This window comes from Nerophis ophidion, linkage group LG08, assembly GCF_033978795.1.
Source record: "Nerophis ophidion isolate RoL-2023_Sa linkage group LG08, RoL_Noph_v1.0, whole genome shotgun sequence".
NCBI classification, from domain to species: Eukaryota; Metazoa; Chordata; class Actinopteri; order Syngnathiformes; family Syngnathidae; genus Nerophis; species Nerophis ophidion.
Genome location: NC_084618.1, coordinates 75,466,370 through 75,481,384, shown reverse-complemented (window position 1 = coordinate 75,481,384; position 15,015 = coordinate 75,466,370).

The following is a 15,015-nucleotide window of genomic DNA, read 5'->3' as shown; positions in this document are numbered from 1 at the left end:
AAGACCCTCCGGTACCGTGAATGTCATTTAAGTGACATCTTGGTGAAGATTGATGATCACTAATTTTTAGGTCTATTTTTTTTAAAAGCCTGGCTGGAGATCGACTGACACCCCCAAACTGGTAGCTCGCGATCGACGTAATGGGCACCCCTGCTCTAGAGCCAGGTGTGGCTCTTTTAATGACTTTGATAAATCTTAGCTGACATTGCTAAACACGGTAAGTAATTAATAATTTCGCTGGTAATCAACGATGTTAAAAATAACGTTCAAAATATAAAACACTCTCATGCATTTTAATCCATCCATCCATTTTCTACCGTACCTGTTCAAGAAATAATGTTGTTAAAAAGAATTAGAGACTTATTATACTCTAAAAATGTTGGTCTTACTTAAAAAATGCAGTTGTATTCACTGTTAAAAAATATGATATGGCTCTCACGGAAATACATTTTAAAATATTTGGCTTTCATGGCTCTCTCAGCCAAAGAGGTTCCCGACCCCTGCTATACTCTGTCGCTTAGGGGTGTCCAAACTTTTTCCACTGAGAGGCGCACACGAAAAAATTAAAGCATGTGTGGACCATTTCGCTATTTTTAATTTTCAAACCAGAACAAAATATATAGATTTATTTATTTGACCTTTGGGGGTCATTAAAATTTTAAAAATAAGTCAAATTATTATATTTTTATTAACATTTACAGTAAATCTGTGAATCAAATTCAAGTTGATATAAAGTAAAAAAAAAAAAATTATAGTAAAACTGAAATATGCAGTATTTAGTAATTAGAGCCCTAAAATATCAATAATGCAGGACACCAGTGATTTTAATTTTTTAATATTTTTGAGTAATCAGTGAAAAGATAAATAAAATACCGCTAAAAATATTTGGGATCCAAAAGGTGCCCCACTCAAAGTGATACATTGTTATTATTAATTTTTTTTAACTCTCAACACTTAAGTTTCGAGATCAGCTTCTGTCGATTTTACATTTGAACTATTATCTTGTCTGTTTTATGCTCTTTTGTCAAAGAAAACTTTGATATTTTTATATGGCAACTACACAATATATGCATTATTTACCACATAAAACATTAGAAAGTAAAATATATTTGAAGTAATTGGAGCGTTGAAAATAATAATATCATGGATTTTTTGTCTTTTTTTTTTTTTTGAGCAATGTCAAAAAAAGAAAAATTAAAAAAGCCAAAATAAAAATAAAGCTGCCTGCATGGCAGCTTTGTGTCAACATTGCAAATTTTCCTTGTTAGATTTCACCTCATTCCACTCTTTTTTTAATGTTCTTTTTTTACTATTGCAATAGCATTTCCAGAATGTGTGGCAAGCCGGTAAACAACTATCTTTGGACACCACTGATGTAGCCCCTCTGAAAGAGGAACTGGCCTTTTTTGGAATTCTTATGTAAGATAATAACACTTTTCCTTTTTTAATGCAATTTTACTTAATTACAATTGAGGTAATGGGTGTAAACTATTTGCCGATAAATCCCCTCAGAAAAACATCCAAAAACCAGCAACAATACTCCATTTACTGTCCATCTTGCAACCTCAATATTATGAAAGTATTAAGGATATTATTATAAGCACTAACACTGAGGAAGTACATTTAGTAGTGCCGTGATCACAAAGAGCTAACTGGCTTACGTTGGTAAAACTTAATTCTAGATTATATATCATGCCTCTTCACTTATGTAACAGAAAGTTGTGGCCATAAGCCTAAAAGTGTAACATTCAACATGGACCTGGAGATGGCGAGAAAGAAACAAAATTACGTTTGTTTGCATCACCTGTTTGATTTATTTAACCTGCGTGCAGCATGAGAATAATGATTAATTCTTCATCTAAACAGGAACATTTTGAATATCCCTACAGTTGGCATCATAGTTAGAGCAGACATTGTACATTAAGTGATTGTTATGTTCGTAGTGTGTATATTTTGTTCAGCACTTAGCAAAACTGCTACATAATGCCTAGTATTTCACTAAGCTTCTAAAACGTGTAGCTCATTTTTTGTATATTCAGGCTCAAAAATATAAGGATGACTCGGCCCTGCTGGTATCCGGCAAGGACAAGTCACAGGTGGAACAAATCCTCAGTACTGAACTCCTTAGTATTTGCACCTGGCTCGCTGACAACAAGCTTTCCATACACTTGGGTAAAACGGAATCCATCCTATTTGGGTCCCACATCAACCTTAAGAAAGTCAGTGACTTCACTATAAAAGTGGGTGACATTGTTATCACCAGGAAAGATTAGATCATTTACCTAGGTTCCATTCTACAGGTCAATATTTCCTGTGATAAAATGGCAACCAAGATAATCAAAAAGGTTAACCAAAGAACGAGATTCCTCTACAGAATCTCCTCTCAGGTCAACAAAAGCACCTTAAAGATTCTAGCAGGAACTCTCGTTCAACCCTCTTTCGATTACGCTTGCACCTCCTGGTACCCCAGCACCTCCAAAACCCTTAAATCTAGACTCCAAACATCCCAGAACCAGCTAGTTCGGTTACTTTTAGACCTCCACCCCAGATCACACTAACTCACTTCTCCAAAGTGGGCTGGCTCAGGGTGGAGGAGAGAGTGAAACAACTTGCACTGAGCCTAGTCTATAAAATCCGTTACATCTCCCTGATACCGAAGTACATGTCAAACTACTTCCTTAACGTAAATGACCGCCATAACCACAACACCAGGGGCAACTCCACAAACCAGGTTAAACCCAGATTACGATCTGACAAAGGTCTTAACTCATTCTCCTTCTATGCCACATCAATGTGGAATGCACTCCCAACAGGTGTAAAAGTAAGTGCATCTCTATATTCCTTCAAAACCGCTCTAAAACCACACCTGCAGGCAACTTCAACACTTTACTAATACTCTCCTCCATTCACATCCCATCTCCCCGGATTGTAAATAACCTAATGTAAATAATCAAATGTATTTCTAATGTATATACTTGTTCTTATGCTATCTGAACTCACTATGTTCTCTGCTGGCTGTACATATCCTACTAAATAAGACCTACACTGTTTCAATGTCCATTTCTCTGTTGATGCAATTGTTGATGACTGAAGTACTGATATCAACCAAAGCTCCTCATCCCAACCCCCGGATTGTAAATAATGTAAATAATTCAATGTATATACTATGATGATTAACTTGTGTGATGACTGTATTATGTTGATAGTATATATTTGTACCATGAATTGATTAACGTGGACCCCGACTTAAACAGGTTGAAAAAGTTATTCGGATGTTCCTTTTTAGTGGTCAATTGTATGGAAAATGTACTGTACTGTGCAATCTACTAGAACAAGTTTCAATCAATCAATCATAATTTGTCCCAAAGTAGTCATCGTTGTCTCTCATGAAGTCTGCATGATTAGTAGTGTTGTTGTTGTTGAAGGAAAAAGTGAACATTGTGATGCGTCTGTGAAATGAATACGCTGCCTAATGCTTAAGATGACCAAAATACAAAAATATTACACGTTATTATGAATGTACGTGTTACTACATTACATACTTATAGCATGTCTATAAAACATTGTTGGGAAGTTTTTTGAAGTTTTTAGAGCACTTTATAGGCAGACCAGAGCCAATACCATTAGCTTCATTGTTAGCTGACTTTTGCTAGCGTTTATTTACGAGTTAGAATGCATTAAAGAAGAAAAACATGCCTTACATAAGGATTGTGAACGATAGGCTAAATTGCAAAAAACTGTGCTGTTCTCGTTTACACCATGAACTGTTTGGTAGCTCGATGAAAGAAGGAGGAAATACAGTCAATTTTCTCAGCACAAGGTACCCTTGACAGGCGCAGGAGCTTGAGAAAAATAATGAAAACCCATTTTTCAAAACCGCCGTAACTTCCGTTTTGTCAAAGGTAAATAGAATTGAGTTTCAGTTCTGACAGTGAGAGTGTGAACTCAACCAAATATACTCCAGAAGTTCCTTTTTTTTTCTAGGGACAGTGGAGCAGGCCCCAACCGTCTTATGTTGTCTAAGAGGAGGCTCACTCTCACCCTAAAGCATTCTCAAGTATACCACCTAGAAAGCACTACAGAAAATCGCCTCAATCTGGCATTGACTTTCTCAACTTTAATGTGCATCTAAGAATTGTGTAATGTGGGTTTGTACCTTAACTATCCTGGCGGAGATTGCCATTTCAGATGTATCGTCACTCAAATAAAAGGGCAAAATGTGAATCTGTCAAGATATTTAATCTCACCATACAATTATCCAAACCTCTCGGCGCATATTGAAATTTTTGGCTGCTATAAACGTATTTTATGGTTCCTTCTTAGTGAGTCGAGTCCCCGGAGTGAGAAACTAAATCCAAAAACATGCTTTGGCTAACTTGTGTGCTTTCATGTTGTAAATCTTCCACATGAATCCAATGTAAACAATAGAAGTAGTTTTAAAAAAACAACAGATCATCTTAAAGTGACAGTAGCATGTAAATCTGCACCAACAATAAGCAACAAATGTGAAATCAATCCAATATAATCAAAATAATTTTAACTAATCAATATAAATGCACGAAAAACAAGCAATGCTGGGCTGGGGACGGCGTGGCGCAGTTGGAAAAGTGGCCGTGCCAGCAACCTGAGGGTTCCTGGTTCGATCCCCAGCTTCTACCAACCAAGTCACGTCCATTGTGTCCTAGAGCAAGACACTTCACCCTTGCTCCTGATGGGTCGTGGTTAGAGCCTTGCCTGGCAGCTCCCGCCTACAGTGTGTGAATGGGTGAATGTGGAAATAGTGTCAAAGGGCTTTGAGTACCTTGAAGGTAGAAAAGCGCTATACGAGTATAACCCATTTACATTTACATTGCACGGGGCTGACAAGTTTTGATGATGGATTACATTTTTCCCACCTCAGCAAATATCAAGATATTATTGTCATCGTGAACTACGTATCACATATCGCACCATGAGGTGCAAGCCCTTGGTGGTACCGAAAGTAAAATCGGGATAAAAAAAAAAACAACAACAGTTAAATAGTTGAATAACCCCCAACACCTTCAGTATGGCAAATAATTTGCCATAAATATGTAGTGGGCAGCAAAGTGGCACAGGGGTTAGTGCATGTGATTCACAAAACGAAGGGCCTGAGTAGTCCTGAGTTCAATCCCGGGCTTTGGATCTTTCTGTGTGGAGTTTGGCCTGTACTGTGTGGGTTCCCTCCGGGTACTCCGGCTTCCTCCCACCTCCAAAAACATGCACCTAGGGCAGGGGTTGGCAACCTAAAATGTTGAAAGAGCCATATTGGACCAAGAACACAGACATAAATCTGCCTGGAGCCGCAAAAAAATTAAAACCCATATTACAAACAGTGTCATGAGATATAAATTGAATTATGAGGACTTAAAGGAAACTAAATGAGCTCAAATATAGCTACAAATGAGGCATATCGATGCAATATGTACATACAGCATGCCTAAATAGCATGTTAGCATCGATTAGCTTGCAGTCATGTTGTGACCAAATATGTCTGATTAGCACTACACAAGTCAATAACATCAACAAAACTCACCTTTGTGCATTCATGCGCAAGGTTATAAGTTTGGTGGACAAAATGAGACAGAAAAAGAAGTGGCATAAAACACGTCTTAGAAAGTCGGAGAAAGTTATACATGTAAACAAACTGTGTTGAGTTCAAGGACCGCCAAAATTAGTAGGACAAAACGGCGCACGCCAAATACTCGAATCAGTGAGGCATGTTTAATATAAACAGTGTGCTTTATAGCAATTAGGGAGGTTTGTGTCATGTTTGTCCTCCTACAGAAACCAAATTAAAACAAAAAATATGTTTTTTTCTCCTCATTTCCATTTTTCATATATTTTTGAAAAAGCTCCAGAGAGCCACTAGGGCGGCGCTAAAGAGCCGCATGCGGCTTCAGAGCCGCAGGTTGCCGACCCCTGACCTAGGGATAGGTTGATTGGCAACACTAAATTGACCCTAGTGTGTGAATGTGAGTGTGAATGTTGTCTGTCTAGCTGTGTTGGCCTTGCGATGAGGTAGCGACTTGTCCAGTGCGTACCCCGGCTTCCTCACGAATTTAGCTGAGATAGGCCCCAGCACCCCCCGCAGCCCCAAAGGGGACAAGCGATAGAAAATGGATGGATAGATGGATGGATGTTTTTTTTTGGAACACAATTTTATCTACACTTCTGTTAAATGGTAATAAGCACGTATTCTCCTGTTATTTTAATACTTTATATTAGTTTTTGGGCGATACTACATTTGGGTGTCGTTCCAATACCAGTGTTTACAGGGCAGTATTGATGATATCAATGTACAAATGTGCAGGACACAGCTAGAATGTGTCATCAACATGCAGGGGGAGAACATGCAAACACCACACAGAAAGATCCCGAGCCCGGGATTGAACCCAGGACTACTCAGGACCGTTGTATTGTGAGGCACATGCCCTAAACTCTCTATGAGTAATAGTTTTGACAAATTAACACAACCGGAAATGACAGGATATGTTACCACATGCAGCCGCAGCTATATTCGTAGCCTTTGTAACCCATTTTGACAATATAGGGTTGTACGGTATACCGGTATTAGTATAGTACCGCGATACTTTTAATTTTCCTGAAGGAACTCTCCTGAAGGAATCAATAAAGTACTATCTATCTATCTATCTACTAGGGGTGTAACGGTACACAAAAATTTCGGTTCGGTACGTACCTCGGTTTAGAGGTCACGGTTCGGTCCATTTTCGGTACAGTAAGAAAACAACAAAATATGCATTTTTTGGTTATCTATTTACCAAATTTGTAAACAATGGCTTTATCCGTTTAACATTGGGAACACTATAATAATTCTGCCCATGTTATTCCACATTAAACTGCCTCAAGTTGTTGCTTTGATTAAATAAAATGACAAAACCTTTCTTCTACATATGAAAAGTGCAACATTAAAGAGTTTCCGTTGAAACTGTTTGATGTCAACTCATCATGCTTCATTTATTACAGCCTTTGGGAAGCCTGTAGTTGACTTTTATCATGTAAATGTTGTATTTTTATCAACATGTGATAGCAGGAACCCTGCTATTCAAAACTAGGCTGCTACATTACTAATGATTCTTGTAACTATAGCTGAAAAATAGTACAATTGCAATAGGAGAGACTATTCATCCCTAAACACAATGGAATTCAATGAAATAACAGACAAGGCTTTGCTGCCCCTAACACACACACACACACAGCAAAATGAGCTAACGTTACGCTAAACGCTAATTAGCCTTCATCTCAAGCCTATGCTATGAGCGAGCTGAGCTGCAGTTTAAGTTTCTAGAAGGTCAACAGGCTCATAGTGATGTTTGTAATGGTTGTGACTGGGAAGTGTTTTTTATAATTTGGGTAGAGTCCGCTGCTCCTCTGCTAAACAAATATCTCTCTGCTCGATGCTGAAGCATTGACTACATCGCTCTGAAGTCTGAATACGCACTGCTGATTGGCTGTTACAGCGCTCCTAATACGCACTGCTGATTGTCTTTGTATGTAACCAATCAGATGGTTGTGTGGGCGGGACAATGAGGCAGAGACAGAGGCAGAAAGCAGAGCAGCTTTTGAAGACTTCTGCTTCCAAACTCGTTCGGTACGCCCGCGTGCCAAACAGAAACCCCCGTACCGAAACAGTTCGATACAAATACACGTACCGTTACACCCCTACGCGATACTAATGAATCATACTCGGTACAATACCGCCTCTGAAAAGGCGAAGTTGTAACAGTGAAAAGCAAACCGGAAGAGGTGCTTTAAGACATGGCTAGCTAGCTAGCAGCTAAAGACCAGCCCCAGTTGGCAGTGTTTTAGCTACTTCTAAATCACTATTCCTCGCCTCCATGGCGACAAATAAAGTAAGTTACTTAAAAGTATCATCCCTGCAGGAAGAGGTATAGCTAAACATGCTTCACTACACACCGTAGCTCACCGGCGTCTAAATGTAAACAATTTACGTCGATATTTTTTGACATCACAACATCTTCTTTTGTTTTTTTAAAAAGTATATTATGTTTATAAACTCAGGAAATACCGTATGTCCCTGGACACATGAGGACTTTGAATATGACCAATGTATGATCCTGTAACTACTTCAATCAATCAATCAATCAAAAATGTTTACTTATATAGCCCTAAATAACTGGTGTCTCAAAGGGCTGCACAAACCACAACACAAACCACTACGACATCCTCGGTAGGCCCACATAAGGGCAAGGAAAACTCACACCCAGTGGGACGTCGGTGACAATGATGACTATGAGAACTTTGGAGAGGACGAAAGCAATGGATGTCGAGCGGGTCTAACATGATACTGTGAAAGTTCAATCCATAATGGATCCAACACAGCCGCGAGAGTCCAGTCCAAAGCGGATCCAACATACTTGGTATCGGATTAATACCCAAATCCATCCATCATCTTCCGCTTATCCGAGGTCGGGTCGCGGGGGCAACAGCCTAAGCAGGGAAACCCAGACTTCCCTCTCCCCAGCCACTTCGTCTAGCTCTTCCCGGGGGATCCCGAGGCGTTCCCAGGCCAGCCGGGAGACATAGTCTTCCCAACGTGTCCTAGGTCTTCCCCGTGGCCTCCTACCGGTTGGACGTGCCCTAAACACCTCCCTAGGGAGGCGTTCGGGTGGCATCCTGACCAGATGCCCGAACCACCTCATCTGGCTCCTCTCGATGTGAAGGAGCAGCGGCTTTACTTTGAGTTCCTCCCGGATGGCAGAGCTTCTCACCCTATCTCTAAGGGAGAGCCCCGCCACACGGCGGAGGAAACTCATTTCGGCCGCTTGTACCCGTGATCTTATCCTTTCGGTCATGACCCAAAGCTCATGACCATAGGTGAGGATGGGAACGTAGATCGACCGGTAAATTGAGAGCTTTGCCTTCCGGCTTAATACCCAAATGTGTGGTATTATTACATTTTAACAGAAATGTAGATAGAACATGTTAAGTAAGCAGATATTAACAGTGAATGAACAAGTAGATGAATCATTCATTTTCTACCACTTGTTCTTGGAAAATGACACAATATGTTACTGCATATATCAGCAGCTTAATTAGGAGCCTTTGTTTGTTTACTTACTACTAAAAGACAAGCTGTCCTGTATGTTCACTATTTAAGGACAAACACACAATAAGAAACGTACCGTACGATTTTTCGTTGAAATAAAGCCAATATTGCCATTTTTTGAGGCCCCCTTTATTTAGAAAAGTACCGAAAAAATCTTGGTACCGGTACCAAAATATTGGAATCGGGATAATAATAATGCCAAATGTACATTTTAGGCCATATCACTCATGCCTAATTTAGTTTGACATAGGGGTTGAAGGTGTGCCTCTGTGTCATTGCATAGGTTAAACAATTCATGTAAATATGAATGGATGCAGCCTCTTATTGAAAATGAATAAGAGATAAAAAAAGTCATTCACAGAGAGAATACATGAAAAACGGAGTGACACTTAAGTATATGTTTTACTATTTTGTACATAAGTGTAGTTATCTATGTCTTCTTCTTTCCTTTTCCCTCCCCCGCCACTTCTCCCCCCCCCACTTGTCACGCTGATGTAGTGTCAGGAACAAGGAGTATATTGGTTTTGAAGAGAGCTGTCAAATCAAACTGTCAGGCGCCGCTCTATGATGGAGTCGTATCGCTCGCTGCTCTGTCAGTCAAGGAGAGAGACGCTGCTGCCAAAGTCACAGGAGTTGAGAGGACCATACTTACATGACTTTTCATTTTCTGGGTGAAAAGGAGCCACTTGACAGCGCTCAGATCCGTCGCTTAAAACTTTTGACGCGTCTGCTAAATAATAGAGCCTTACAGTGTGTGTGGGAGAATTTCTTTGGGTGGTTGGGGATCAGAGGGACGATATGAAATGCAATTATTGTGCAGACTATAAAGTCAAAGAGTCGCACAAAAAGTCAAGAGTTTCAATCAAAGTCATTATGCAAGACGTCAACATACCTAATGAGACATCAGTTCAGTGAGCATCTGGATGACTTCTGCTTGTTGTCCATCCCAGAGCTGCCTCCACCATTGTTCCACACACCATACACCCAAAATGTTTATAGTGTACGCATTCTTTATTAATAATATAGTATATAGATTTAGGACTGCAACGATACATCAATAAAATCGATTAATATTGTTGCTTCAATGACTGATGATGATTAAAATTCAGATAGCATGGAATGCCCAAAACCTAAAATAAGCAGGCATGGTTTCTGTGAGCGGTGCACCTATATTGTCAATCAATCAATCAATCAATGTTTACTTATATAGCCCTAAATCACTAGTGTCTCAAAGGGCTGCACAAACCACTACGACATCCTCGGTAGGCCCACATAAGGGCAAGGAAAACTCACACCCAGTGGGACATCGGTGACAATGATGACCCAGTGGGACGTCGGTGACAATAATGACTATGAGAACCTTAGAGAGGAGGAAAGCAATGGATGTCGAGCGGTTCTAACATGATACTGTGAAAGTTCAATCCATATTGTGATGTATGTTGCGCTGTTGGTGATGTGGCCTGTGTGTGTGGCTGGGACTGCGCAGTGGCGAGAAGAAAAAGGTGAGCGAAGGGCCCAAAGAAGACGAGAGAAGCTCTCAAAAGGTTTTTCAATCATATCAAACTGAAAAAGACTGGCATTGTGGTGAAGTGTTAGCACTGTCATGATGTAGCTGGCATTTCACAATAGTGTAAGATCAACGATGCAGCACGTTACCAGAAATTACTCTTCATATTTAAGAGCAGCAAATAATCAGAAATTAGATAAAAGTCTATGTTAGTAGTTGATTCCATATATTTGACTTACATAACTGAACTGGGCCGATAAAACAAATATATATTGGGATAGACACATTTTCAAATTTAAATCCAATATATATTCATATTTTTTAGTCTGAAGAAACCAGAAACTATAAAGCAAGATTCGTTTCATGAAGTCACTCATGCTTTGGAAACCCAGGAAACGGGAAGAGTCACTGAGCAATGGGAGGGACATTATGTAACAGTATCAACTGTCTGAGTGTTACGCCTTCCCTGCTGTTTGGCTCACAGATCATAGGTGAGGAGCGCAGGGGAGACGTTCCTTCCAGGGCCAAGGTTTTTGTTAGAGGTAACAAGCTTCACTTTACTCGACAATGGGTCTGCTAAGTTCCGCTTTCAGGTCGGAATGACAAGGCCGTCGATTCACAACAATTTGGTGGCTTTGTTATTTCTGCGGGCTTCACGGTGGCAGAGGGGTTAGTGCGTCTGCCTCACAATACGAAGGTCCTGCAGTCCTGGGTTCAAATCCAGGCTCGGGCTCTTTCTCTGTGGAGTTTGCATGTTCTCCCCGTGAATGTGTGGGTTCCCTCCGGGTACTCCGGCTTCCTCCCACCTCCAAAGACCTGCACCTGGGGATAGGTTGATTGGCAACACTAAATTGGCCCTAGTGTGTGAATGTGAGTGTGAATGTTGTCTGTCTATCTGTGTTGGCCCTGCGATGAGGTGGCGACTTGTCCAGGGTGTACCCCGCCTTCCGCCCGATTGTAGCTGAGACAGGCGCCAGCGCCCCCCCGCGACCACAAAAAGGGAATAAGCGGTAGAAAATGGATGGATGTTATTTCTGCAGGACAAAACCCTACACATTCGCCACACTACTCAGTGTTTCCCACAGGTCAGGCATCTATTTGTGGTGGTGTGGTCGGGCAGGGGGGGGGGGCAGCGGCAATGACCAAAAAGAATGCGGAGTTGGAATAGAATTACAACACTTTATGTACATATTTATATAATATGTAACTACAAGCTCCATTCACAGACAGAGTCCCATTGTTTTTATGAGCGGTCGAGAGAGTCAAAAGCCGGAAAAAGAAAAAAACAAATATATCTATATATTTTTTTTTTTTTTTTTATTTGTGGCGGCCAATTTCATGGCGGGCCGCCACAAATAATGAATGTGGGGGAAACCCTCCTACTACTACTGTACGCTACCACTCACTCTTTTCACTCTTTCACTCACAACACACACACAAACTACTCTCATAACAGTAATGTGTTTGCGCCATCTTTCTGTCTCTCTGTGAATTCTCTGCATAGAGTAAAAAGAGAAACTGTAATATCTCGATAAAACAACTCAACTAAAACGGGTTTTGAGTTTTGTTGGTTTTAATGCTGAAGTGCGGTAACATGCTGACACTTCAAATGTGTCAGTTTAATGAGTAGCTCCCCAAATTACTGTCTATTGTTCATTAGCTTATACACTACTACTATCCAGAGTCTAAACTCTGCAACTACCTTCAAATCAAATTATTCTATTACCATATTTTCCAGGCCGTAGGGTGCAACCGATTATAAGGCGCACTGCCGATGAATGGTCTACATTCGATGTTTTTTCATATAACAGACGCACCGAATTATAGGGCGCATTAAAGGAGTCATATTATTTATTTATTTTTTCTAAATGTAAAACACTTCCTTGTGGTCTACATAACATGTAATGCGAAACAAACCGCCAGAAAATACACACGCCATAATAATACTTGTATGTTTAATACGCCGACAATCCACCAATCGGAGCGGCTTCGTAGCTTACCAAAGTCGTACTAAAACATTTTGATATACATTTACTGTACAAACATTCATTTACACATTCTGTTCATATACAAGTACATATACATACATACACGCATGCACATAATCATGTTTCATCAAACATATATCAATGCTGTTGCCCTAGGGTAAACTGGGTAACACAAGGCATATTGACAGAACTTAAACCATTGTTACTATAACAATCTACAAGATTAATATAGGTTGCCTCTCTCTCTTCCCTTTCATCTTTCGGTATTCCTTCTTCTTCTTTTTTTTTAATTATCTTTCTAGCTATCATTATGTATACGTATCGTTGCATTTGAACAACTTTATTGTTGATAATAGAGGTAATGTATTGGTTTTGTTCATGATCAATAGCGCTTTTTCTATTTGTATTACTCCAGTTTTAGTGTAAAAATGCTCATTGTCATTACTATATTATTTATTTCACTAACTGCTTATTTGCTATCACTATTACGATCATATTTGTACATATTATGTATGTGCTGGTGTTGTTCTATTGTTGTTGTTGTTGTTTTTGTCTCCCTGTCTAATCCCCCTCTTATCCCCACAATTTCCCCCTCTGTCTTCCTTTTTTTCTCTTTCTATCCTCTCCTGCTCCGGCCCGGCTGTACCAAATGATAATATAAGTACATTTAATAAAGTCACATTCAAATAAGACAACAAGAGAAGTATCTTACACTTCTCTTTTGTAAAGTAAATCTGAACAGCCAATATGGGCATCTACATCAACTATATGATTTGCCTGAGAAGCTGGACAGGACAAAAAAAAAACAAACAAAAAAAAAAACATTTTGATAGATTTTTGAGCACAGTGCGTAATGTTCTATATTTTCAAAGGAACATATAAAATGATGGTGTTATATACCGTATTTTTCGGGGTATAAGTCGCTCCGGAGCATAAGTCGCACCTGCCGAAAATGCATAATAAAGTAGGAAAAAACATATGTAAGTCGCAATGGAGTATAAGTCGCATTTTATTGGGAAATTTTTTGATAAAACCCAACACCAAGATTAGACATTTGAAAGGTAATTTAAAATAAATAAAGAATAGTGAACAACAAGCTGAATAAGTGTACGTTATATGACGCATAAATAACCAACTGAGAAGCTGCCTGCTATGTTAACGTAACATATTATGGTAAGAGTCATTCAAATAACTATAACATAAAGAACATGCTATACCTTTACCAAACAATCTGTCACTCCTAATCGATAAATCTTATACGTCTAGTCTCTTACGTGAATGAGCTAAATAATAATATTTGATATTTTACGGGAATGTGTTAATAATTTCACACATAAGTCGCTCCTGAGTGTAAGTCGCACCCCTGGCCAAACTATGAAAAAAACTGCGACTTATAGTCCGAAAAATACTGTACTTGAGTCATATTGCCATCATACCTTTTACAAAGTATCTCTGATGTTTGACTGCCATCTTTTGGTCACGCTTAATACACCATGTACCAAATAAAATTGCTTCGAGGTCGGTGAGCAAAACCAGAATTATTCCGTACATTAGGCGCACCGGGTTATAAGGCGCAATGTCGAGTTTTGAGGGGAAAAAATATTTTAAGTGCGCCTTATAGTCCGGAAAATACGGTACCTTAGTCGCGCTCATCTGACCTGGCTACCAGACACTCTCTCCACTGATAAATTGCACCCTTTGTAAGTTAGAAAATGTGTTACTGTGTTTACTAGTACGCCTAAACACGTCATAAACAGCATCAAAAATTACAGATATTGATCAATATAAAAAAACATATATCATAATATAGTTTTTAGCCTCGAACAGCCCTATACATAACCAATGTTACTATATAAATAAACTCAATAAACTCAAACTCAATGTTTTAATTAAAAGGATGCAAATACTTGTTCCAAAATCAATTCTCCCATACTGTATATACTAATTCAGTTGTAATTTAAATCTACGGCATTCCTATTAACATAATGTATAACCTACTATATTTATATCCTCTTCAAGTGGTTCTCAAATTTGGTTTTAAGAAATACCACCTCAAAAAACACTTGGTTCTACAAAGTACCACCATAATGACCAACATTAAAATACAGTAGCATAGTAGGCCTACATTTTCATCAAAAACAAGGCATAGGTTGTATTTAACAAGTATATTTAGTATTTTGGCCAATGTAACATCACACAAAGTAACAGTTTGAATATGGTAAATAGAACACTGTATTTTAAGAGACTTTTCGGGGGGGCTTACCACTCGACTGAGCCTCAGTGTCCTATTCACTTTGAGAAATGTATATATTTTGTTTTCGCCCTCTTTTTGTGCCCTTGTGTGCATTATCCTTTCCTTCCTCATCCTTCGTAACCGAGCTACTGTGTGGAACAATTTCCCTTGTAGATCA